The 23,756-nt window shown below is 39.8% G+C and overlaps 1 long non-coding RNA gene across 3 annotated transcripts in view; it reads left to right on the forward strand.

Annotated features, from left to right (window-relative positions):
- Positions 1–1,273: 1,273 nt before the first annotated feature.
- LOC308394251 overlaps positions 1,274–23,756 on the forward strand; it is a 42,160-nt gene continuing 19,677 nt past the window's right edge. Inside the window, exons 1-2 of one of the 3 annotated variants that reach the window (XR_013971142.1) lie at positions 1,274–1,346; positions 15,867–16,042. This is a non-coding gene — a long non-coding RNA (uncharacterized lncRNA). Of the gene's footprint in view, positions 1,347–5,942; positions 6,261–10,541; positions 10,727–15,866; positions 16,043–23,756 lie in introns of those variants that run through there. The other 2 variants (XR_013971143.1, XR_013971144.1) reach the window with 2 other exon arrangements.

Genomic DNA, 23,756 nt, shown 5'->3' on the forward strand with positions numbered 1-23,756 from the left:
GCAACAGGAGAAGCACAGATGTTGCATTCAAAATGGCTCTGTGCTTGAATGCAGCAGCCATACTACCAACATGCACCAGCTCAGGACCAAATATAATTCAGATCATTAATATTATTATGCACACCTGTGCCTCTTTTACCTGCCGTTATTTGGCAAAACGTGTCTGTGAACGAGGTTGATTGGAGGAAGAAAAAGAAAATCTAAGAGAGATTACTGACCAAAACCATTTAATGAGTGCTCTTTGTAAAAGCTTACATGCTATAATAAAAACAAACTGTAGTCACACACCTGTTGTGTCTCACCCACAAATGAAGCCTTTGAGATGCGTATTGGCCTTACATCTGCGTATTCACTGACCTATCATGGCCGTCTGTTTTCAGATTCAGAGACAAACACGGCAGAATTGGCTCAGCTTGATTCTGCTGCGATGCGTTAAGCTGTTGCGCTGGCGTCTCCTCACACGGTTTCTGGATTTGGGCGACATGAATGATTGCACACTTTAGATTGTAATTACGCAAATGTACGACGCTAATTCTGTTTCACCGAGTGCTTGTGTTTCCGGCAGCATAGATGATCCCATGGATCATCCACTCGCTCGCATGCACAGATGAGTGATGAACAAGTACACGCAAAAAAAAAAAAAAAAAAACCACGAGAAAGCTGGTGCTTGAGGTATTTTTTTAACTTCTCTTTGCCAGAGGAAACGACAGTTACACTCACTTAACCAAAGATGAACCTTCAGCAGCTCAGTTTTCTCAACCACTACTGTACTCTACCACTACATCATGTACTCGGTATAAATTCCATGAATCCGAAGAATATCAAGTGTTAACTGGACGCACCTCTTTTTTTACTCCAAGAAAACATTTCTTGGGGTAATATTTTGTCAGCCCCATGGGGGAGTCTTCTTACTCTTGGAAAGAAATTTCCAAACTCACATGCTCATTGTGAAACGTTTTCACTCAAATTTGTTGGTACACTAGGAAAAATGTCAAACAGGCAAAAATGTATAGTTTTTTTCATTTAGGAAAAAAATTAAATAAATCTACCCCCCTCCCCTAATTTTTATCTGCGCAGTCACATTTTCTAAATGACAACCGCTGTGCTTGAACTTGACCGACGGAATTGCCTGGGAAAAGAGGCGCGACTTTGGCCCTTTTGCTCTCCTCCTTTATGGAGTGGGGGGCTGCTAGAACTGATGTCAGCGCTCATTAGCATAAACTCCAGCCTGTTCCCAATTAAACCAGGAAAGCAGCAAGACCGTTCCTCTGTTTTCACATGGTGGAGAAAGCATCAACATCTCTTCCTCAGCCTGAGGATCAAGAACCAGAAGCAGGTGATGAAATGTAAGTTGAATGACTTTTCTGGTTATCAGTTTCTTTGACATGTAAGTTTAGCATTTGCACAGTATGTTTTTTTTCTTTTTCTGTTTTATTCTTTTTCTTTTTTTTAATGATCTGATCGCTTCTGTGTTGCATTCATGAACGTGGGGTTTGTTGATGTTGCAGCGATAAGTGCACGTGCCGCCTATGCTGTTGTGTTTTAAGTGTGTTTCATGAGTTGAGTGTTTGATTTTATCAGTGCGATGAAACTGATTTTGCTTTAGGTCAGTTGATCGCTTCAGGGCTGTGTGTAGGTATGTCAGCCCAATGCATGGACCTCTAAATGCCTCTCACAGATATTGAAAGGTTGGCCACCAGATCTCAACTGACCCAGGATGTAAGTGGGTCAGTCTCCAAATTGCTAATTAAGAATTACATGCTGTTAAAATAATTGCTTTTGTCACGTGCTGCTATACAAACAAACAAACAAGCTTCCTAGCATGGATTTCACTATCAGTGAATAATTCTCCCATCACCACAGCAAACGTCCATAACTGAGAAAACAAAATATATTATAAAATATCACAAACTATTCAATGTTGCAAATAATGTGATCAGTTCAAAACTAGAGGAGCTCACTGCGCTGAACCTTATCTATTTATTTATCTGTCTCTTTCAGTTGGACAAAAGTCAACATGGAAATTTCAGAGCTTTTCATGCCCATCATTTCTTTTTCCCCAGACATAATGATGCTAATACTTATAATCTGAACAATTCAAATTTGTGGGAAAACTCACAAGGCATTACTTTTAAAACTGCCAAATTCATTATCAATTTAGATATGAATGTTTTAAACCCTTTTGGAGAATCAGAGCTTTCCACCAACCCCAAAACAACTTATGACAATTAACTGCAGTACTTAGGCGCTAATTTAGGGGCATGACAGACTGAAGGACAAATATTGGCTTCCTGTTGGTCTTCATGTGTGACCTTTGACACCGCTGTTTCAGTGTCAGGTCAGGCCTCTTTGAAGAGCGGCCATTACAATTCCCAGAAGTGGCCACTTGAATCGGTCACTTATTAACGATTGAACCCAACAGAGTTCAGTGTGGTCATGCATGATGACAGCCATACAAATTTGACAGGAATGAATGATTTTAAGGGGAAGTTGGATGCAGTTTAGGAAATCGTGAATTATGAGTGCAAGAAAACTAACTTTTCATTAAGCTTTTCAGTCTGTAAATTAAACAGATGAGATTCATATAAAGAAGAAAAGCAATCTCCAGTTTTGTGAGCACCATTGAACGTACCTTATAAATATGACTTTGTGAGCCGATTAATAAATTGATTTTTTTTTCTTTTAGTCAATAAATATATTTAGTATGTTGTCCAGGTAATTTTTTCCAAATGTAGGTTTATGCAAAAATTAGAATAGGAGGAGCTGACATGACAAACGCATGTTGAGCTAGACGTTGCTACTCCCTTGGTGAATTCGATTGTCTTTTACCGGTGATTGCACCACTATTCGATTTTCCTGACCTGTGTAATTTTACCGTATTTGAAAACCATTTTTAAACCTCTACTTTCTAAAGCATTCATTTTTTTATTGCCCAAAGATATCAACTCTTCATTAAAAGGACAACTAAACCTCACATTGTGCTAAGAAAGGGACAAACGTTTAATTATTTTTTCTCCAGTTGTCCTACATGTCCTGCTCGTCGATGTAAATTTTTTAAAAAAAATCAAAAATAATCTCAACAAATTTCTTTAAACTGTGTGTAGATTTGCAAACCTTCAGTATAATTGCCTCTAAGGGATGTATTTAGCATTTACACGTGCATATGTGTGTCATTACTTCGTATTAATGGAAACGCTTTTCTACTGCAGACAACAACAACAAAAAACAACACAAAAATATGTAACAAGATACAACCGTTCTTCTCCCGTCTCTATAAAATATTAGACTCCTTTGATATTAGCTGATTGCGCATTCTAGATATGATTTTACAGCTTACTTACGTTGAAAACGAAGACACTGCTGCTCTAAAATATGGTGACTGCGGGTCATTCTGCTTAAGAGATTACGCAGTTTCATGCGCTCCTATTTCGGTTTGAAGCCTCTAAATTTCAAAGCATTCGCACGAAGATCAATCACGTTTTTCTCCAATGCTGCAGAGAATAATGCCCTGCAGACAATTCTGTAGCATCATGTAGGCCTGTGCATGGATATTATTCAGTACCACCAATTATGCAACGAGGATTTTGATGATGAAGTAACTAATATTATGCATCTCCATTAGAGTGACACTAACGATCTTCAAATTCTTTGTGCGTGCTTTGTAATGTGAAAACAAATAAACACAAAATATCAGGCCTATCAGTTACTCCTGCAATTTTACAGTCACTACATCTGCAGAAATCAATAGTTTTGATGCATCCTATCGTTTCTATTCATGGCTCTATTCCTGTTACATTGATGTCACGGAGTAATATGTCGTTTTTTGTGGTTTGCAATGTGCTGTGGACGTAGGCCGGAGATAATAAGCATGCAGGCCCGAACAGCAGCTCTGAGTTTGTGCCGTTAGGTGACGCTGTTTCGGCTCGAATGATCTGAACTACGCGGCAAAGAAGTGCGGATGTGCAGGCCTTATTAAGGGCCACAGTTACGAGATTACTGATTCACTTTGATTTAATTGACCGCCATTATACACTTGGAGATGTGTGGATGCTTAAGGGGAACCTCGCGACACTGTTAATATATTTAGAGAACAATAAAGGGACATATGATTTATAGTCTTTAATTGTAAGAGCCCTCATGATCCACGGGCAGCTGTGACCCAAGTTAATTTGACTGCAGGACTAAATATTAAGAACAAAAATAAATAAACTCTGGTTTCTGTTCTAAATTTGTGTATGGTCTGCTTGCTTCTATAAACGGGAAAATGCAGTTTAATGTCGAACCGTATGTCTGATTTATATTCATAACAATTCTCTCGCTGCTGTCACTATACTTCTGCTAACTCCACAATTAATAATGATAATGATCAGGTTTCCTTGGCTTGAGTTTAAATTGTGACTTTAAATCTTGCTTTGTATTTTCTACTTGGTTAATCTTTTCTACTTTTCTGTTGTCTTAATTTATAATTTAAACCAGCCAAATAATACATAACTGCTTTCCCTTTGGCCTATTCTTTTTAATCTTCCTAAATTCTGACATTTGGACAGTTATATTTACGCACACACTTGGTTTTTTTTGGGGGGGGGGCAGATTGCCGTTTAGAAAGTCAAAAATGTAAAATTTCTTCTGGGATTAATGGGTCCACACGCCAAAAATGTTTTCAGATAAATGCAGAGGGAATAAAGCCGTATTATAACAGGCATCCGTGTTTTGAACTCGTGAATGTTAACCCTGCGTCGCACACGCAGTCTATTGGATGACACATTTGGAAGAATGTACCCCATCGCTTGACGTAAGCACGCAAAGAATCACGCTCGTTTCCGCGGCTCGTTTTTGTACCTTTTATCCTCGACTCTCCTCTCCGTATGTTAGTATCTGCAGTATGATTTCGTTTTCTTACAGACTGAATGCTGCGTTTTTATCAGCTCTGATACCGACATCTGGCACACGAGTGTTCACTCGTGCGCTCTGTTACGCACAAAGGAGAAGACGTAGCACCACGTAAAGCAACGTGACCCACTGGAGCCCTGGGGAAGCATCAGCTTCTCCTTGCGCTGCTAAGGCTGCGGCAACAGCACATCACACATCGCTGCTGTGCTCTTCTCCTTTTCTTACAAATCGTTTGCTGTTCAAGCGTTTATCCTGCAGTGCGCCTTTAAACCCACGGAAACGTGTAAATCTGCGGTCGCTTTTATTGTGCTTTGCTGCTCGGTGTGGCTCGGTGTTCCCGTACGCAAGATGTTGTCACAGGTGCCTCAGTCAAGCAATGTGTGGAGATCACTGCTCATTCCAGATGTCACTACCACCGCTGCCTAAAACAGATTGTTTTGTTGGTTTTGTTTGTTTGTTTGTTTGTTTGTTTGTTTGTTTATTTGTTTGTTTGTTTTATTTTTTGTCCTATACTTCTGTATATTGACGACCATGAGGAGGCAAGAGATGGAAAGATGAGGCTGGAAGGGAATGGAGGCTATGAGCATATCAATTCTTCGTGCAATACAAAACCTTCTGCCATAGAGTATGCCACTATAAAAAGCAGGGCGCCTTTTACCCTGTCGTTTTTTTCCCAGTAGACCAAAATTTGAGGTCTGCGTCTGTCTCCAGTTGATTCTCCCTGGCTCCTTTCTCTCCTCCGTCTCCTGGGCTCTCTCACCAGCAGCCACAGAGATTGTGCTTTTCGGCTCACCACGTATATCAAACGCTGGATGCAACTTAAAGAAAGAGAGACCCGTCATTCAAGCATAACAATGGATTTCACAATGGTCACCGAAGAATGTTTGAGTTTCTGTACACGTCGTGCACACCAGGCGTTATGTTTGCAAGAGAGAGAGAGAGAGCGAGAGCGAGAGCAAGAGAGAGAGAGAGAGAGAGAGAGAGAGAGTGAGAGGAGGGGACCGGCGACGCAACATCACCGCATACTGTCATCGGGGGCTGGTGAGGAGAAAGCAGGAGGATGCTGGCAGCAGTATCACCTCGGCCTTGGCTTGTGTCGATGCAGAAGTAATGGCAGTGATTTTTTTTTTAAAGAAATGAAAAAAAGAAAAGAAAGTCATGAAAAGGAAAAAAAGAAAAACCACTCTTCTTTGGGTTTGGATCAACTCATTGTGTAGATTTACTCTCAATCTGCGAAGGCTTGTTCATCGATTGGCTGGACTTTGGGCTCTTAGAGTTTGGTTGCACTTGAGAGATGGCCGATAGAAACTTGAATTAACGCACTGAATGGACTTCAGCTGGAGATGTGGAATTTACTGAGTACACAGCTTGTAAGTATGTTTTTAATATGATTAATTTAAGGTCATGTAGTCTTAACCTTGAGACTCTGGGGGGGAAAGGTAGCTCGAGTAACATATTTCAAAAGCACTATCGCTAAAAGCAATACTAATACTACTACTACTAATAATAATAATAATAATAATACTAATACTACTACTACTACTACTACTACTAATAATAATAATAATAATAATAATAATAATAAAAATAATAATTGTATGTAATAGTATTTATGTAAGTTAAAAACAATCATGCAGAAATATAAATGCACTTTTCAGTAAAGGTTGCATAGTGGTTCAAGTTAAACTGAAAATTTCGCTGTCAATTATGGTGAGCTCTAACTGATGAGTGGCAGCCGGCCCTTCCATCCCATATTAGCGGGCCCATCCATTGAGCGCTGATGAGGCGGGCTTAGTGGCCCCAGAGCTGGCGTTTATAAAGCAAACAGTTGTGTGATTGTTAGCAGAGCCTGGGAAAATGTCCCCTTGGCTGGGAGGTGGAGGGACTTGACGCCAGAGCCTCTTGTTAAGAAGACTTGTGTGCTCCCAGACAGCATTGTGATGCTAATGAGCACCAGCACGTTGTTGAACTTGATGTTGACTTTCTTTCTTTCTTTGGGAGATTTTTTTTCTTTCGTAGTCTTCTTTTTTTTTTTCTTGGTCACTTGTTTGTGGGAAAATCTTCTCTGGGGCTACAGCGTGAAATTAATTAATCAGGCCATTGCAGATGAGTATATAGAAACAGAAAATCGCAGAAACAATCAAATATATATATATATATATATATATATATATATATATATATATATATATATATATATATATATATATATATATATATATATATATATATATATATATATATATATATATATATATATATATATATATATTTCTTTAGTTAAGTATTGTTATTTTTTTATTTCTTATTTATTTATTTGCCAAAATATATTTTGGCAAAATTCAACAAGGCAGTCATTTGCAATCATTTCCAGGACTTACACTATAAGAGATTTGTTATCTCTCACAGATGTACTTAAAATAATAGTTTCATATATAACAATTGAAATCTAAATATTGATATATGATGGCTCGCTTCGTTATTTAGAAATGAAATAGTTTCATTAGTAGAGTTAATTTCTTCATATATATATATATATATATATATATATATATATATATATATATATATATATATATATATATATATATATATATATATATATATATATATATATATATATATATATATATATATATATATATATATATATATATATATGATTATTCTCCTATTTTCTTTCTCTCACCATGCAACAGGTGCAGGACTTCTGTAAATTGTCTGCCATCTCTACTTAAAACATTAAAACACACAATTTTTCCGCATCATATAAAATCAGGCTTACAACACTGCCGCTTTATTTATTTCTATGCGATAAGTTTTATTAAGGCATTTCATTTAAATTCAGTACACACAGTTTCGCTGCATAGAAAAACTAAACTCAACACTATAGCTGCCATCTTCATGCGTAAAATTCGGGCGTAAATCTGGCATTTAAGTATAATTTTAGAGTTAAATTGCGGTCATATTTATGCTGTGTTTGCGTGTCAAAACAACACATTTAAATTAAATCACATTAAAACGCAGGGGATTCTGGTTCTTGAAGTCTGTTCGCAGATTCATATAATTATTCAATTCATAAATTATTTTATTCTTCTCAGAAAATAGATTTCAGTACTGAAAAGTTGGTGTGTAACCTCTTGATTAGAATTTCAGTGTCGTTTTCCCCCCACGTTTGTAACTATGTTTACTTAGTTTTAATTTCAAAATATTCTTCCCTAAATTTTATTTAGTCTCAGAGCTTTCAGATTTGCTTACAAACCCGTAATAGTTCAGATTTTTACTTTTTCTTTAAAAATAACAACGACAGTGGCAATTAATTTCATTCGTTTCAGCACCATGGACAGAGACTCCCCTTTTCTCTTTTTCTTTGTGAAGTTCAGTCTTTGTACTTTTCGTGATAAACATTAAAATTCAAACACACTCTGCAGCTTTGTTCTTTTAATTTACTTTTACTTTTTTGTTTTTCACCTTTTTGCTATTATTTTTTTTTTATTATTTAGTAGGGAAAAAGCAGAAAGAAGCAATCATTTCACCCCTTGATATCACCGAATCCATACACCGTAAGTCATATGTGACTTTAGCAAACGGTATAAACAAATCACCCCTGAGAGTGTATTTTATTCTAGTCTATTTTATTTACTTTATTTATAGTATAAAGGCTAAAACGGAGAGGTGATAAGGATAAGATGGGGCATGAAAATAGAACAGAATACTCTGAGTGAAGGTAAGAGGTTCAATTGGTTGTCCTGAACACCTTTACTGTACTTCATGTCTGACAGGACGTGACGCAGTCAGGGGGCGGGCTCAGATGCATCAACTCGAGCCTGATGAAAGCAGAACTGAGAGTCAATCAGAATTAACGCACAGTACAAGCATTTTATTTTAACAGAGAAAGACAGAAAGAAAAAGGAGACACAGACGCACACACAATGATAGTTACGACTTACGCTGCAGATAATGCGATTTTATCCAATTCTCAGAAAGCTTTTAATTCACTTATTTCCAAAAGAATAACAGTTATTACTTTTTTAGATAAAGAATAATTGGCTTGTTAAGTTAATTGAAAAATTGAAAGTTATAGCATTTTTAGTAATAAAAAAAGACAAAAAATAAAATAAAGCATGATAAAAACTATTTCCTTATATTTTAGTGTCGTAAATTCGGTGCGTTGGTAGTTAAAGAAAAATGTGAATTTGTGGAGTTTTTTTATTTTTATTTGCACACACACACACACACACACACACACACACACACACACACACACACACACACACACACATATATATATATATATATATATATATATATATATATATATATATATATATATATATATATATATATATAAGTCCAATAACTGTCTGCAACTCTTTCTAAAAAGGTACATCAAAAGAAAAAATTACTGTAGGAGCCACCCACACACCCACCCAAGCGCGCGCGCGCGCGCACACACACACACACACACACACACACACACACACACACACACACACACACACACACACACACATAAGGAGAGAGCGAGGAGGGGGTGATTATTATGAATATACTTTTGAATAAACGGTTGTGAATTTTATGAAGCTCCATCTAAAACACGCAGCGTTAGCTGAAAGTGACGAGTTAACACATTACAGGCTTTTACTGAGATTGCACGAAATCCTACGTCTAATGTATTCCTATTTATGTTTTTGCGTACACTGACGCTTTGTAGTCATTCTCTGCATTTTGTTAATTTGACCTCCAGACAATCACCTCACTGAAATTATTAACTAAAGCTTAAATGCTGATTTCCTGAAATCTAGTAGTTATAATCAAAATAAACGCATAGAAAATGGAACAGGGCTGTAAAAATAAGATGATTTGTAATTAAAAAATAACGCTATACTGCTTAACTTAACGGGCTTTTATCCAAAAACAGACTGCAGGCTGTTATATCTTTCTTCATACGAGCAGACTTCCTGTCTTTACGCACAGGATATTTAGGGATGTCCCTAAACACGGACAGGTGTATGCTGCCCATGCAGATTCATGCATTCATGTGACTGTGGTGGTGTTACACACTGTTGCATGGCTATCTCCATTTCTGGTTATCTTTTTTTATTTTGGAATAGGCTTCTGCTATGCTGTTGTTATTAGCGATGTGAGGAAAGCACAGTACATGATCTGTAGATTGACAATAGAAAAGGAAAATAATTAGCCCTTACATTGTTGAGGGAAATCACCTCCTAGTAGATTTTGGCAGGGTCTTCGGACTTCATATTGAGGTCCAACAACCACTCCCACAGGCGGTATCTGTTTATTATAGCGAATAAGCTTAATGGAAGCTGTTCTGGAAAACATTGTGTCTACTCTGTCTTGAACTTTCATTACTCCGTGTGTCCGTTTTATCCACCCCATATCTCTGATGCTAACCCATGTGTGCGTGCCAGTGAGCATACCTAATTTCGCGCGTATCCCTTGGCAGTCTGACCCCGAGGCCCCGGAGCGGCCCTCCGCCTCCTGCTCCCCATATCTGACACTGCTATGCGCCTTCTCCTCACTCTCGCTTTCTCTTCCTCGGGCTTTGCTGCGGCTTGCTTGATATCCCACATTATTTCTCGTGTATTTCTTACGTGCACATCGTGATGTTCTGTGTAAAATGGGCTTTGTCTTCGCGCGTGTCGGTATCCCACATGGTCGACACGCGGTATCACAGCTGGACATAGCCAAAGGAGGAGGCTTCAATCCCTATCTGAGACTGGAAGAATATTTCTGCCTAGTGGATTTTAATATTGCTGCCTCTGAGCAAGGTGTGAGCGTCCGATTATGGAACCTGCTCTTTCAAATAGAATCTGTGAGTATGTTGTGTATTATTCTCAATTCAGCGTGACCTATCTAATCTAAAATTTTATGATAATTAAAATAAAAGTAAAAATAATGCAATTAATTTAAATTATTTACCTTATTTGCTTTGATTTACTTGGGCACCATTAATTTATTAAAATAATAAGTATTTGTACCGCAAAACTGGCTTATTGCCTTATTAAAGATGTCGATTTACTATTTCGTCCTGCCTTTATATTTGGAATCCATTCCCCCTCCCCCCCCCCCCCCCCCCCCCCCCTAAATTCTAGCTCGACGCGCTTATCACGAGGAAAAGTAGCAAGTTCGAGTATAATAGCCATGTGTGGCTGATTATAAAGGATTATAAAGGCTTGTTCGTCCTGCTGTCACAACATGCTATAATCCAGAACACACAGTAACATCAAGTGAGGCGGGACTTGTTCCACTAGATCATGTTGTTGACATTTAGCTGGAAGCTCTTGTGCTGTAGGTTATATAGGCCTTTGGAAGTTTGTCTTGCTTTCAAACAATTCATGGATTAATTCACTCAACGAGGAAACTGTGCTCTATGCTCTGAAATGGGTCGATGTGAGTTGGCATTTAAAAGAACAATAAGCCGGTTGTTTGTGAGTTCTGTTGGGAAAAAAGCGGACGTAGCATCGTCTCTTATGTGTTGTGTTATCGCTGTAGGAGCCAAAGTTGGACATTAATGCTATATTAGGGCATAGAGCCGGGTTTCCTGTTACGCCTGTTACGCCTGTCCATAGATGACAGGTGGATGTATCATCATCCTCCTCCTGCAGCTGGGTGACTTCACCCTGCAGATGCTCCTCAGGACTTGTAGTAGGAGGAAGTTCAGCAGTGTTTTTGAAGAACGGAGATGATGAATAGTCCGCAGTTTGATTGCTACGAGGTAGGAATAGGCTCGGTTGAAAATAAGACAGGTTGTATGGTGCCATTGCTGCTTTGCCTCTGAAGCACATGTGGTGATTGTGGGGATGTAAACTATGGCTTCCATGTTCCTTTCTTAATATTACTTGTCCTGCTTCTGTATTAATGCCTTTTCAGTTTGGAGCTGTCTGGTGATGCTAGGCTTGTTCTGAACAAGCCATACCGTAAAGATCTTAATAAAACAGGGTATTACCTTGACTGTAACCTGCTTTGTGCATGCGCGCATTTCGGTGTGTACATTATATAGAGAGAGGGAGCGAGAGAGAGAGGGGGAGAGAGTGAGAGAGGCGTGCGCATGCATGCAGGCGGAATGCAATGGCTCCATGTGACCACAACACAAGCACCTCCGGCGGCCCCTTTAAGAGACGTGGGTTAGTTTTTCTCTTTGGTTATCTAGCTGTATGAGTTTATGTAATATCATAAAGCTAGAGAACCGAATGTATAAACTAATTCTGCAGTCGTCACGGCAGAGCGAGCCGGAACCGGACCGAGAAGGGGGTGCTGCCGGAGCGGATGGATGCAGCCTGCACGGAGGACTGGAAGCCCGCGGCAGCGTCCGTGCATCGCACAGGGAAACGTATCCCATCTCCTTGGACGTGCACCGGTGCAGAGAGGAACATGGCCTCCAAAAAACGGATTCATGGTGCTATATTTCTTTCGAGAAGGATGCGTGGAGTGACAGTAGCAACCGGAGACAGGCTCCATTCATAGAGTGATGAGGAGGAGGGCGATTCGGCAGTGGTGTTCATGCTTTGGTGCTTTCTCTTTGAATGGAACGTGCTTGCCTTGTTACAGTAGCTAAGACTGGTGTTTTAGATAGGTTTTGTTTTTTGTTTTTTTGCATTAACCGTGTAGTTATTTCGATGCCGATAAACAGGGGAGATGAGGTGAGATGAGCACGAGCTGTAGCTAGAAGAGGCACCTGATTGGAGGGATCTTGAATGTCACGTGTTCTATCAGAAGCCCCCATGTCCCCTCTCTGCTGGCCTGTTTGTGTAGCCTATTGGATTTGGAAAAATTGTATTAAGAATCAAAGCTTCTTATTGGTAGCAATCTGTTAATGCACATTGTTGTATTTTACCTTTAAAACGCAAAATGCAGGTGCGTCATCGAGCCATGTCACACCATGCAGAAGTACTCTGTTTAAGAGGTACACTCACCTTTATGTGCTTCTGTTGATTCTGATGGCAATAATCCATCTTTCAGATACATTAAGAGTGCTTAATATATTATACCTATAGGAGTAAGGAGGAGGATGTGTAGCAGGTCATCAAAGTAATGTGTGACAGGTTATGAAGTGGAGGAAGAAGACACAGATGTTTGTCAAAGGGATCATGTTGTATTCGTGGATTTAGCATGATTGATGTCCTTATCGGGAGCATTTTAAAACTTCACAGACACAGAAAACAGTTCAAAACAACAGCTCATGCTTGTGCTGAGGCCAGGAAAGCACAACGTTGTGCAGTTAAAACAAAGGCACATTCTGGTTTTGATGGTGAGAAAAACAAGCATGCTACATTGCCACTAAGTTGTATTTTCTCTGTTAAAAGGTAGATATGACTGAGCACTCTGGCCTCTCACAAATCACAGCATGATTTGATTGCTGATGTAGAGTAGCAGGCCAAGCAGAGGGATTTTGGGAGGCAGCATCACTGAAAGGCAGGGTCAGCTGGGTCACCCAGACTGGTTTTCAGGCTTGTTTCATAATGCTTTTTGGGGTGCACATTATCTGCTCATTCTCCACTCAATCTGAGTCAGAGTGGAGCTGCCACTGAGTGACAGGATGTTCTCTGTAGTGTGAAGCATATGGAATTTTAAACAAGCCAATTCAGTGCCATAGCTGCTAAATCTGTGGCTGCTTGCGGCTCTGCACCGTGGAGAGTGTGTGAGTGTGTAGCAGAACAGAGCCTGGTGCTACTGTTGGTAGGCCCTGGCTTATACTGCGTCACAGAGCAGGGCAGGTGCTAGCAGTGGACCTAGCTAGAAGATGTCTGTGCCTTCTCAGTGAGCTGTGCTTTTGTGGTGTCATGCTGCTGTACGTGCGAGTCGGTATTGTCTGTGCATATTAGTAAATATGTGCCATTCACACGTAAGGTTAGAAATATTAGCTCCCTGCAGTTGTAATTATGATAATATTAGTGTGTGCTGTGCAGTTATTGTTCAGTTAGTGTAATAGAGTCTGGTATTATGCAAGGTTTGCATGGTGTCAGGATATCCACAATGTGAAATCAGTACAAGCTTATTTCTAGGTGAGACATTTTTATATAAAGAATTAAGACCTTCAAATGAAATCAAAGCCACAGCATTGTGATTTGATAAACCCAGTATTTGAAAAATAGTTACGACTTGTGGACAATGTGTGCTGAAATCTTTTTTTTATAATTCTCCTCTCTTCTATTCATTTAACCGATAATTAAGCTGAGGCACTTATAATACATCACGCCCTGTCATCTGTGTGCTATAACAACAGCACCAGCCTCCCAGCTTCCTTCCAGCTGTAGTAGAATTTCATGCATTGCTGAGGGGTAATAAATGGAGGATATGGGGAGAGGCCTTTGAGATTGAAATGCAGTCTGCTGAGTGACTTAGAGGCAGGCTAGACGTCGGTGTTCCCACATTAATATGTGTCTGTCTGGGCCCTCTCCACCATCAGGAGGAGGCCCTCAACACCAGATGGAGCCCAGTCTAGTCTAGTCTAGGTCTAGCCTACAAGCACCTGCCACATGGCTGCATTAAACTGTCCATTGTCTCTGTGATTTCTCTATTTGTAGGCCTATTTGAATCTCATTTATTGTTTCACATGCCTGGGTTTATTCTGCATTATAATGGCAACATTAACAAATGGCACAAAGTTGTGGTGAGACTAGAGAGAATAGGACTAGAAAGACAGGACTGAGTATTTTGTGTAAGACAGAGGGGGAAAAAATTCTCTTTTATGCACAAATGCATGCATTTCCAACCAAATCTATCATGCCTATAGCCTTTCTCACTGAAATGTAAGCCTCCAATTTATCAACAATATTTTTATGTTTTAGCTCTGTGTGTTTCATAAGGGCAGGCAAAAATTCTGGGACAGAGCAGCCATGCTGTTTATTGTCCATCATTGTTTTCAGTGTACAGACCTATTACCAAGGTAACATCCTTTTCTTGAATAATTGTGAGCATTATTTCAAGTTACTATAATACGTTTTCCCTTAAAAAATTGCTTACATTTTTAAACTTCAGATTTGGAAAAAAAAAAGTTAATATTATGATTAACATTATACGTTTGCCTTTGAGTGTGAAATAAATCAGTGTTTGTGGTCTATGTGATTCAACATTGTCTGAACCCATATTCCAGCTTTATCAGCTTTCTATTATCGTTTTACCTTGAATTGCAGTGGCCTATATAAACCTCTTCTCTGAACTTGTGAATTCTGGGTTTGGTAGCCTAGCAACAGCCTCTGACCCATGCAAGGGAAAGAGGAAAAAAATTGAAAGGCTGACATGCAGGCTTTAAACCCGCAAAGGATGTCAGATTTTACTGGATGTAATCTTTGAGTATTTTGTGTAATCGTTTGTGTGTGTGTGTGTGTGTGTGTGTGTGTGTGTGTGTGTGTGTGTGTGTGTGTGTGTGTGTGTGTGTGTGTGTGTGTGTGTGTTTGTTGAAGAGATTGGTGTTACAGGCAACTGCAATAGAAAAACATAAGAAATTTTTCTTGTAATTCTAAACAGGTAAAGCTGTATTAGTAATCTGCATTACTCTTAACATTTAATACTGTAGTATTAAATAGAGGTTTTCTTTATATTAATTTATATTAAATACATAAATGAAATTCATTAGAAATGAGGTGGCTTTTTCCTTGTAGCTTTGCTATATTCCTGCTCCAGTTCAGGTATAAATATTGTTTTTTGAAATAAAGTGTTGCTGTATTAAGAACCAAAGCGCTAATTGTAGCTGACAATTTAAAATAGAAGTTTGATAGTCTTGATTCGATTTATGAATCAAAACTTAGGAAAAAATATGCTGTGATACTACTAGGAGGTCCAAATTAAAGGCTTTTTTATTGGTGTAACAATCCTCGAATATTTTCTGTGAGAGCGTGGGCAAAAGGTTTATGGTGGTGAAATTAAATTGTGACCTGGGCTCAGGTAGATTATGACCATAACCTGCTGCAGGAGTGGGCCCTCTCTCAACTTAACGCTTTATGTTTTTGCAGGAATCTGCGCAGTGCAGAGTGATGGCAGTCACACAGAAATACACAGACCTCACCAGCAGGCCTGCGCCTGGACCTACAGGACAGCAGAAGGTCAGAAGGGAAACAGCAGCCTCCTGCCCCGAGGAGCAAAGGTCACTGACTGGGTCAGGATGAGGCTTCATCACTGTAGTGCAGAGGTGAGACACACAGTGCTATGCTAATAATCTGTTTTTGTCAACACACTTGAACTTGAAACAGTTCTAAACTACCCTCAATTAATTCCACATAAACAGATGAACTAGTTTGCTTGAAAACTTTACATTTATAATGTACATTGAATTAAGTCTTCAGAGTATGACAGTTTATGTCTTCACAGAAAAGCGGTGAGCTTTACATTCTTCTCATTCTTCACATACACCCTTTTTGTTCACTCATCTCTTGCCCTCTGCTTAATAGTGCCTGATCCAATTTGTTAGATTCTTCGGATTTGGCAGATAAGAAGGGGTGGCCACTTGTATAATCTATATTTTAATTCATGTGTCCACGCTCTTTATCCCTTTAAACATACATAGGTGGGGGGCCTTAGCCTGTTGTGTGCATAAGGTGTGCTCATGTGGAAAGACTTTCAGGGTGGCTAAGTCCCTCACTTCACTAATTCTCTCTTTTCATCTCTCTCCCTCTATGTCCTCCTCTTTCTAGTTGGCTCTTCTTTGGTCTCTATAACACCCTTTATTTTCCTGTGCTCCCACAAAGAAATACTTCTTTCTTTACTTCATTATTATTATTATTATTATTATTATTATTATTATTATTATTATTATTATTATTATTATTATTATTATTATTATTATTATTATAAAAGCTAACCCTTTTTCACCCGACTGGTAGAATTTTTAAAAATGTTCCCATCCAGTTTCTTGCATAGTTATTGGTTATTTTAAAGGAAAATGTGTGGTTCACTGTTTTGTATTTTTCCCCTCTATTAGATGCTCATCACAGTATATATCCTACTGTATTGACAGATATTTCTGGCTTCGGTTGCCAGTTACTTTGCTACCTAGTTGGCAAAACCTTGCAAGCTATGTGTTTTATAATGTTGCAGATGATGGAAGGCTGAAACCAGATGTAGGTGACTCACCCACTTCCCTCCCCACTTCCTCCTGAGTGTCGAGTGACATGACAAGATTACCTTCCCTATCCTAACAGTTGCTATAGCAGGCCATCAAGGGTGAGAACGCTGCTCAGCTCGTGCATGTTCAACCTCCTGCAGAGAACAAAGTAGACGGAGTGATGGAGGCAGTACTGGAGAGGGAAGCAGAGGGAGATGAAGCCCCTTCCATAGAGATTGAGGGCCGTCATTGGGGATAGACAGAAGAAGTGATTTTTTTTTATTTCCCTCCAGGGTTAGATGAGCGTTCTGTGACATTGGCTTAGTTCTATATCAGCATGCCCCCCAAGAGAAGAGGTTGCGTTTGAGAATCAGACAAGGGAAGATCAGAGGAGATTTCACAGCCTGTGGCTATCCTCCTCCATAGCGTTAGACCACCTCTTAAACCTCCTTTGCTTTGCTTCAACTCGATGAGGGCTGCCGGTCTACTTAGTCAATATCATATCCACGAACTAGATAAATCGATGCAAACAAGCTTTGGCTGGACATGAGCTTTAGAAGTAGAGGCATAGCTACAGGCTAAATTTGACACAGAAATGCATCAATCCAGAAGTGACACTCTTCACGTCCTCTTTGTATTCATAGCAGCAATTAAGAGCTAGCATGCACCAGCGTGCATTCATGCTGTGTTTTCCCCTCACAAAACTCCCATACACATTGTGCATTAGTTGCAATTGTTCCATAAGCAAGTGCCGGTGGGAGCATGTGTGATTTCACACATTGCAGTGTTGCTTCCACAGCTGAGCACTCTCATGTATATGGAAAGACTTGAAGAGAGGGAAGCAGTAATCCTCTCATTTACAGTACCTCAGATCTGGTGTGCCTTCTTTCTCTTTCTCTTAGTTTCTCTCTTGAACACGCAAACACACATGCACACACACACGCACACACCCGCACACACCCGCACACACCCGCACACACACGCACACATGCACACAAACAAACGCACACACAGACACCTCAGCATGTCATATCTCCTCCTGCTCAAACCTCCCACCCCCCTCCTCCATCCCAATTCAGGCTCATCTTGCCATCACCTCTCCAGCTCCGCCACCCCAGAGAAACCAATTCAGACTGTAGCTCCACACCGTCATGGCATGTTGGCCAAGGGAGATGGAGTCCTTTCAGGTTCTCGGCTACAACCTCCCTCCCTCCCTCCTCCCCTGTCGCTGCCCCCTTGCTGCTTCTCAACATTTCCTCAACATGCCTGGTGTAACAGCAGGGTAGCTAGACAGCATGATAGGACTGCTCCTGAGAATCTGTTGGAGTTATTCTGCACATTATGTGACCTTTTAAAGTTTCTACAAAATTGCATGTGGGTGTGTGTTTTTTATGATTCTGCTCTGAGCCTGCCGTTGCATGGTTAATACTGTCAGATTAGTGAGAGTGTTAGAAACAAATGAAGCCTGCATTATGTGTTTAAACAGACTGATTGTGAGGTTTATCTGTAATAGGTTATCTTTATTGGCAAAACCAAACACCTACCTCCCACCCGTGGCTTCTTAAAGTTGGCAATCTGCTCCTAACAGCCGGCTGTTTGCTGGGAATATTTTTCCCAGGCTTTCTAGATTTGTATGCAGAAACCGCGCTACTTGGCTGTTCTTAAAAGTTGATTTAAATTATACCCTCTGCATTATGCGGCTTGATAGGAAATAAATCTCTTCAAGTGAATACACTGGATGGAGGGAGGTGGTGAAAGGGGCCAAATGTGTGTTTGCCTGGGTGTGCGTTGGCACAAAGGTTTAAAGTTGTGTTAAAGTATGTTAACTGAAATTAAAGTCTGTGCTGAGGGGCTTGAAAAAGGAAAAGAGAGAGGAGGATATGGGTGTCAGGAAAACAGAATTGGGTTTAAAAACAAAAAAACTTTAAAAGTAGAATCAGCCTCTGGGAGAAAGCTGTCCATGTTAAAATTATGTGTGATATTAACTGTTAAAGAGTTCATATAGTTTACATATATGTACATTTACTGTGTAGTTTGGTGCGTGTAGTACATTCAGCAAATATAAATTACCATACAAGTTACTCACTTTGCATTGGTATTTGTTATTCTTTACCTCCTTAAAGCAGAGAGGCCTCTGGCATCTCAATGTGCACTGGCTGAATGGTGGCTGTATTAAAGATTGGTGGTGGCGAGGGTGGTGGGGTGCAGCAGGGTGACGAACAGAGCGCAGAAGGGAGGGACAGGGGTCCACTGAAAGGCAGAGTGAATAGGAAAGGGGAGGGGGGGGCATTAGTGGCGGAGGCAGGCTGGGGGTGGCGGGGGGCCTCCATTGGTTCAATGCAACGGCCGAAGCAGCTGTGAAAAGAGGTCTCCCCTTTTTCCCACGCCCAGTACGACGCAGAAACCCTGCTTCAGCCTGCCAGGGTCAAGTCACATTTTTAATATATACACTGGGCCTGCGGACTCTCACAATGCATACGCACAGCTCATTTATTTTATGTATGCACACAGACAGACACACACTTGTATGCACACAGCAAGTAGGCAGCCTCTCAGACGGCGACAGAGGTGGGGGCCAGGAGAGAGTATTATGACACTGTTTTCTATCCCGCTGGAACCATTGTTTCATCTTGCAAATTAACAAAGTGCGAGTGCGTCCACAAACGCACATGTGCAGATGCCACCACCGCATTTGTGATCCTCTGGTTTATAGGGTTTTTTTCTAACAGAAAACACTACACTACAACACTACAAAGATTTGTGACTTTTTTTTAAATTCCTGCATGTTGATTTTGTTCTTTTTCTGTCTCTCAGTTCAGGCTTACATGCTCATGAAATTCCCAAAGTCCTCCTCGAATAGCTAAAAATGCATTTTTCTTTTAGTGTGTTCACTCTCATACCGACCACCACACTGCAGCCCCTTTCTTCTCACATGTTTACGTCTCGGCCGCCATTTACAAACTATAATCGTATTCCAGGGAAGGGGATCTAAATTCTTTGTCCTGACAGACCCCCCCCCCCCCCCCCCCCCTTTAAAAAACATACCCCACCACCACAACCCAGTGCCAGATGCCCTTCTGTATTGTGTGGGTGCTGGGGGCAGACAGGCAGGCAGTCCCCTTCTTCTGTCTGTCTTTCTCTCTCAACCATGATGTCACCCGGTGTGTCTGTATGTCTATCAGGGCCTCGACAGGAACTTAAGTGTGGGAAGGGAAAGCATTCAGGGTCGGAGGGGTGATGGTGGTGCGAGAGGTTCAAGGAGGGGTTCAGGATTGGTGGGGGGTTTTTTTTAGGGAGGAGAGGTGGGGAGGTTGATGTGTTGGGAAGACAGTGTCTGCCCTAAGAGGTCAGTTAGTGGACTTGAGCATGGAGCAAGTGTGTGTCTCTATGTGTGTGTTTAAGGGTGGGGGTGTCGGGGGGTTCTCCTAGAAACTCTAAAGCAAAGTGGAATTTAGATGAATCTGTTCATCTGTGTCTTCTACTAATTCATTCTGGAGTCCAAACTCCTCAGTGTTATTCTCACAAAGGGCTTGAAGAGAGAGGATGTGAAGAAGAAAAGGATCGAAAAGCACCTTTTTTGTTATTATGAATTCTATCAAGTACATTCACAATTGTGCACAGATGTAGAGGATTCAAGGCAACGTGACAGCTTAAGCATAAAACATGTTGTTCTAGCATGTTGAGAATTACATTACACAAGTGTTGATTACCGAGCCGAATCACTAAATGAGTTTGATCAAATTCAAGTTCTTTTAATAATATTTCCTTCTGATTTTTAGAAATGTGGGAAGGGAAGTGCACTTGTAGACCTTCTCCAGTTTAGTTTGTGTAGGCAGTTTAAAAAAAAAAAAAGAAATGCAAATGAGGTCAGGTCAGGTTTTTTTGTTGTTTTTATAAAAGCTGAATTTTATTACAGTGAATTCCCTGATCACATTTAGAACTTCTAAAATTCTGAATCCAGACTAGACAAATATATCTTATTGCAGAGGTTTAACTGCTGGACACATGCAGTTAACTTTCCCGAGGCTATATCCACACTAGTATGTATTTATTTCAGCAGGGTGCTTTAAACACAGCCTCGATCAAGAAAAGCATTTTAGCATAGTATCAGAAATAATCTGCCTTTTTCCTGACATGCCTATTTACTTACAACATGACTATTTACTTATAAATGTTGGCGTAAACATGAAGCAGAGTGTTAGTTACATGGCAAAAATATAACTGAGGATGAACAGCAATGGAAAAAAAGTCAGACTGCAAATATTTTTGGAGATTTTGTTATTGAAAGTGACACACAAATATAAGGCAATGAGGGAAAACATACATAAAGATTTATATGTGGCAATATATTAAAGGGGCACATTGTGCATTACTAAAGGAAGCCATTGCAATGGAAACCACACAAGAATAATGAGATCACTAAGCCTAGCTGCAATGTTTTGGCCTCATTTTTGTGACCGATTAGACCCAATTAGGACGTGAACATGTGTGTCTATTCCTGCATATATGAACTAAAATGTTGTTTTTAAAACTAAAACCAGGTCAGCAGCAGTTACGAATATCTCTGTTTTAGAGGTCTGAAATGCTGATGTAAACTTAGCAAAGTTTCAAAATGAAGATGAATTAGTATGGATGTACTAAAGAAGCCCTTTGTGTCTTGCACTTCTCTTTGTCCTGGATTTCCACATTACGTCATTGTAGGTTACATCGTGGTTTGCCTCTCAAATCGGTACATGGTCACTGTTAACTCAGATTTATGCTGAGCTTAAAGAAACTTTCCTCATCAAAATGTGAAAATAGCCCTTTAGAGACTCGCAATCTGCAATCTGAAGCTCGACTAGCCAACTGAAGCAAGATCTTTTATTTGAGGGACGTTCAGCTGTGATGTTGTCATTTATTCACTGTGCTATCAGCCAAGGAACTGAAACACTAGTTTTAGTTTTTAAGGTTCATATAAACAGCTTAGAAAACTCATTGCTGCATTACTGTCAGTCTAAATAATGGAATAATGTTATTTTTCTTGATTCCTGAATTGGCTTTATAGAGAATGGAGATTTTCATCTGACAGCATTAATGTGATATTTACAGCCCACCAGCAGACACAGACAACAGGCACCTTTTTCAACCGGTAAACATTTACTGGGACACAGATGCATGCCTTTGTCATTCATCCCCTTTCTGTTTGGTCTTCTGCGTTTGTATTTCTTCCACCTCTTTGCTCCTTCCATCTATTGCTTTAATACGTTTCCCATCTCTGTCTTTCTCCTACTCTCGCTCTCCCTTTCTCTTCCTGGCTGTGTGAAGAGGTGATAGTATTGGGAGACAATGGGGAAGACTCACTTAATTAGCTGGACGAGAAGATGCATTGTGGCAATTACCGTGCACAAAGGGAGGGGAAGGTATGGCTCTGTAATGCGCTGCTGTCTGTATTTGCCTGGCTGTTGTAGCCTGGAGTGCAGGCAGGTCTTTATAGGGGAGACTGAAAGCAGTAACAATGGAAGACAGGATGTACTCCACATGTAGAGCCATTTCTAGTCCTTTTACAAACAGGGACAATAGCATCTACAGTCTCTTAAAGGCTGGAAATATAGAAACTGTATGTACTCTACTGATGGATTACTGGGCTCTAAACGCACAGGTCTTGTGGCTGTGTGAAAACTAGCTATCCTGCTTTGCATCTGTGTACAGATCAGTTGTGCACATTTCATAACACCTTTTAATAATAATGCTTTAATTAGATATTATCATAAATAATTTACTGAGGCTTTACGTACGGTTGTATGCCAATAAATAGAAAAAAGAGGGCTGAACTTCTAGACAGTCTTCATAAATGATCTGCAGATACTTTCCTCAAAAAAAAAATGGAATCAGCAAAATCCAAGGGGTAAAAAAAAAAAGGCCTTCAGACAAAGTATGTGTGGGTCCTAAGTAGACACACAAACCTCATGGACACACAAAATAAAATCAGTCAGTTTAATTATCCAAAAACTAAAAATAGTTTGGGGTAATTAATTATTTCAGCCAAACTAATAAAATTGAGACGCCTGTTTTTGTTGACAGTTTCACAAAATTCTTTAACACTGTTGCTTTTAATTGTTGGGTAATGGTTGTCAGCTTAAACAGGCATAGTACCATTAACTAAGAGGAGGAGATTTAGATGCCAGTATGACATAGCCTTCAAACCATGCACTTGATGATGATCCCATTTCTGGATATGGGAAGTTGGGAAGTTGTTCTTCTGATGTGTATTTAAGTTAAAATAAAACATAAAATGTCCTGTGTTTATTGCTGAATGTTCTAACAACACACTGAAAGGTCTTTTTTAATATATATTATATATATATTATATAATATATATAATATATAATTGCTTTAACTCATGGGGGTTACTGCTAATAAATAATTTTTCTAACTAATCTAGATCCCTCTACACCAACAACAACTGCAAACATCCAATACAGAGGTTCCATATGTCATACAGAGCAGTGGATGGGCTTGCAAAGTGTAGAAACTGCACAGAATTCAGATTTTTTTCAGTCAAATTCACTACTATTCCTGGCGTGAGGATGGTAAGCACAAGTGGAAACGTATGAAAAGTTCTGAGCATTTGCAGATCTCGACCAAGTTGGATCACAAAGAAGTAATATAAAATTTCTGTCTAGCTCCACAGCGAAGGTTTCATGATTTTGCAGGTCCACTTCAAACACATGGAAATTATAATGCACTTACTATTACAGTATGCTGAAATACTGCTGAAGTTGCACAAATGATTCGCATATCTCAGGCTTATCGTGTGTTCTGT

The sequence above is a fragment of the Rhamphochromis sp. 'chilingali' genome (genome assembly GCF_963969265.1).
Source record: "Rhamphochromis sp. 'chilingali' genome assembly, chromosome: 3".
Taxonomy (NCBI): domain Eukaryota; kingdom Metazoa; phylum Chordata; class Actinopteri; order Cichliformes; family Cichlidae; genus Rhamphochromis; species Rhamphochromis sp. 'chilingali'.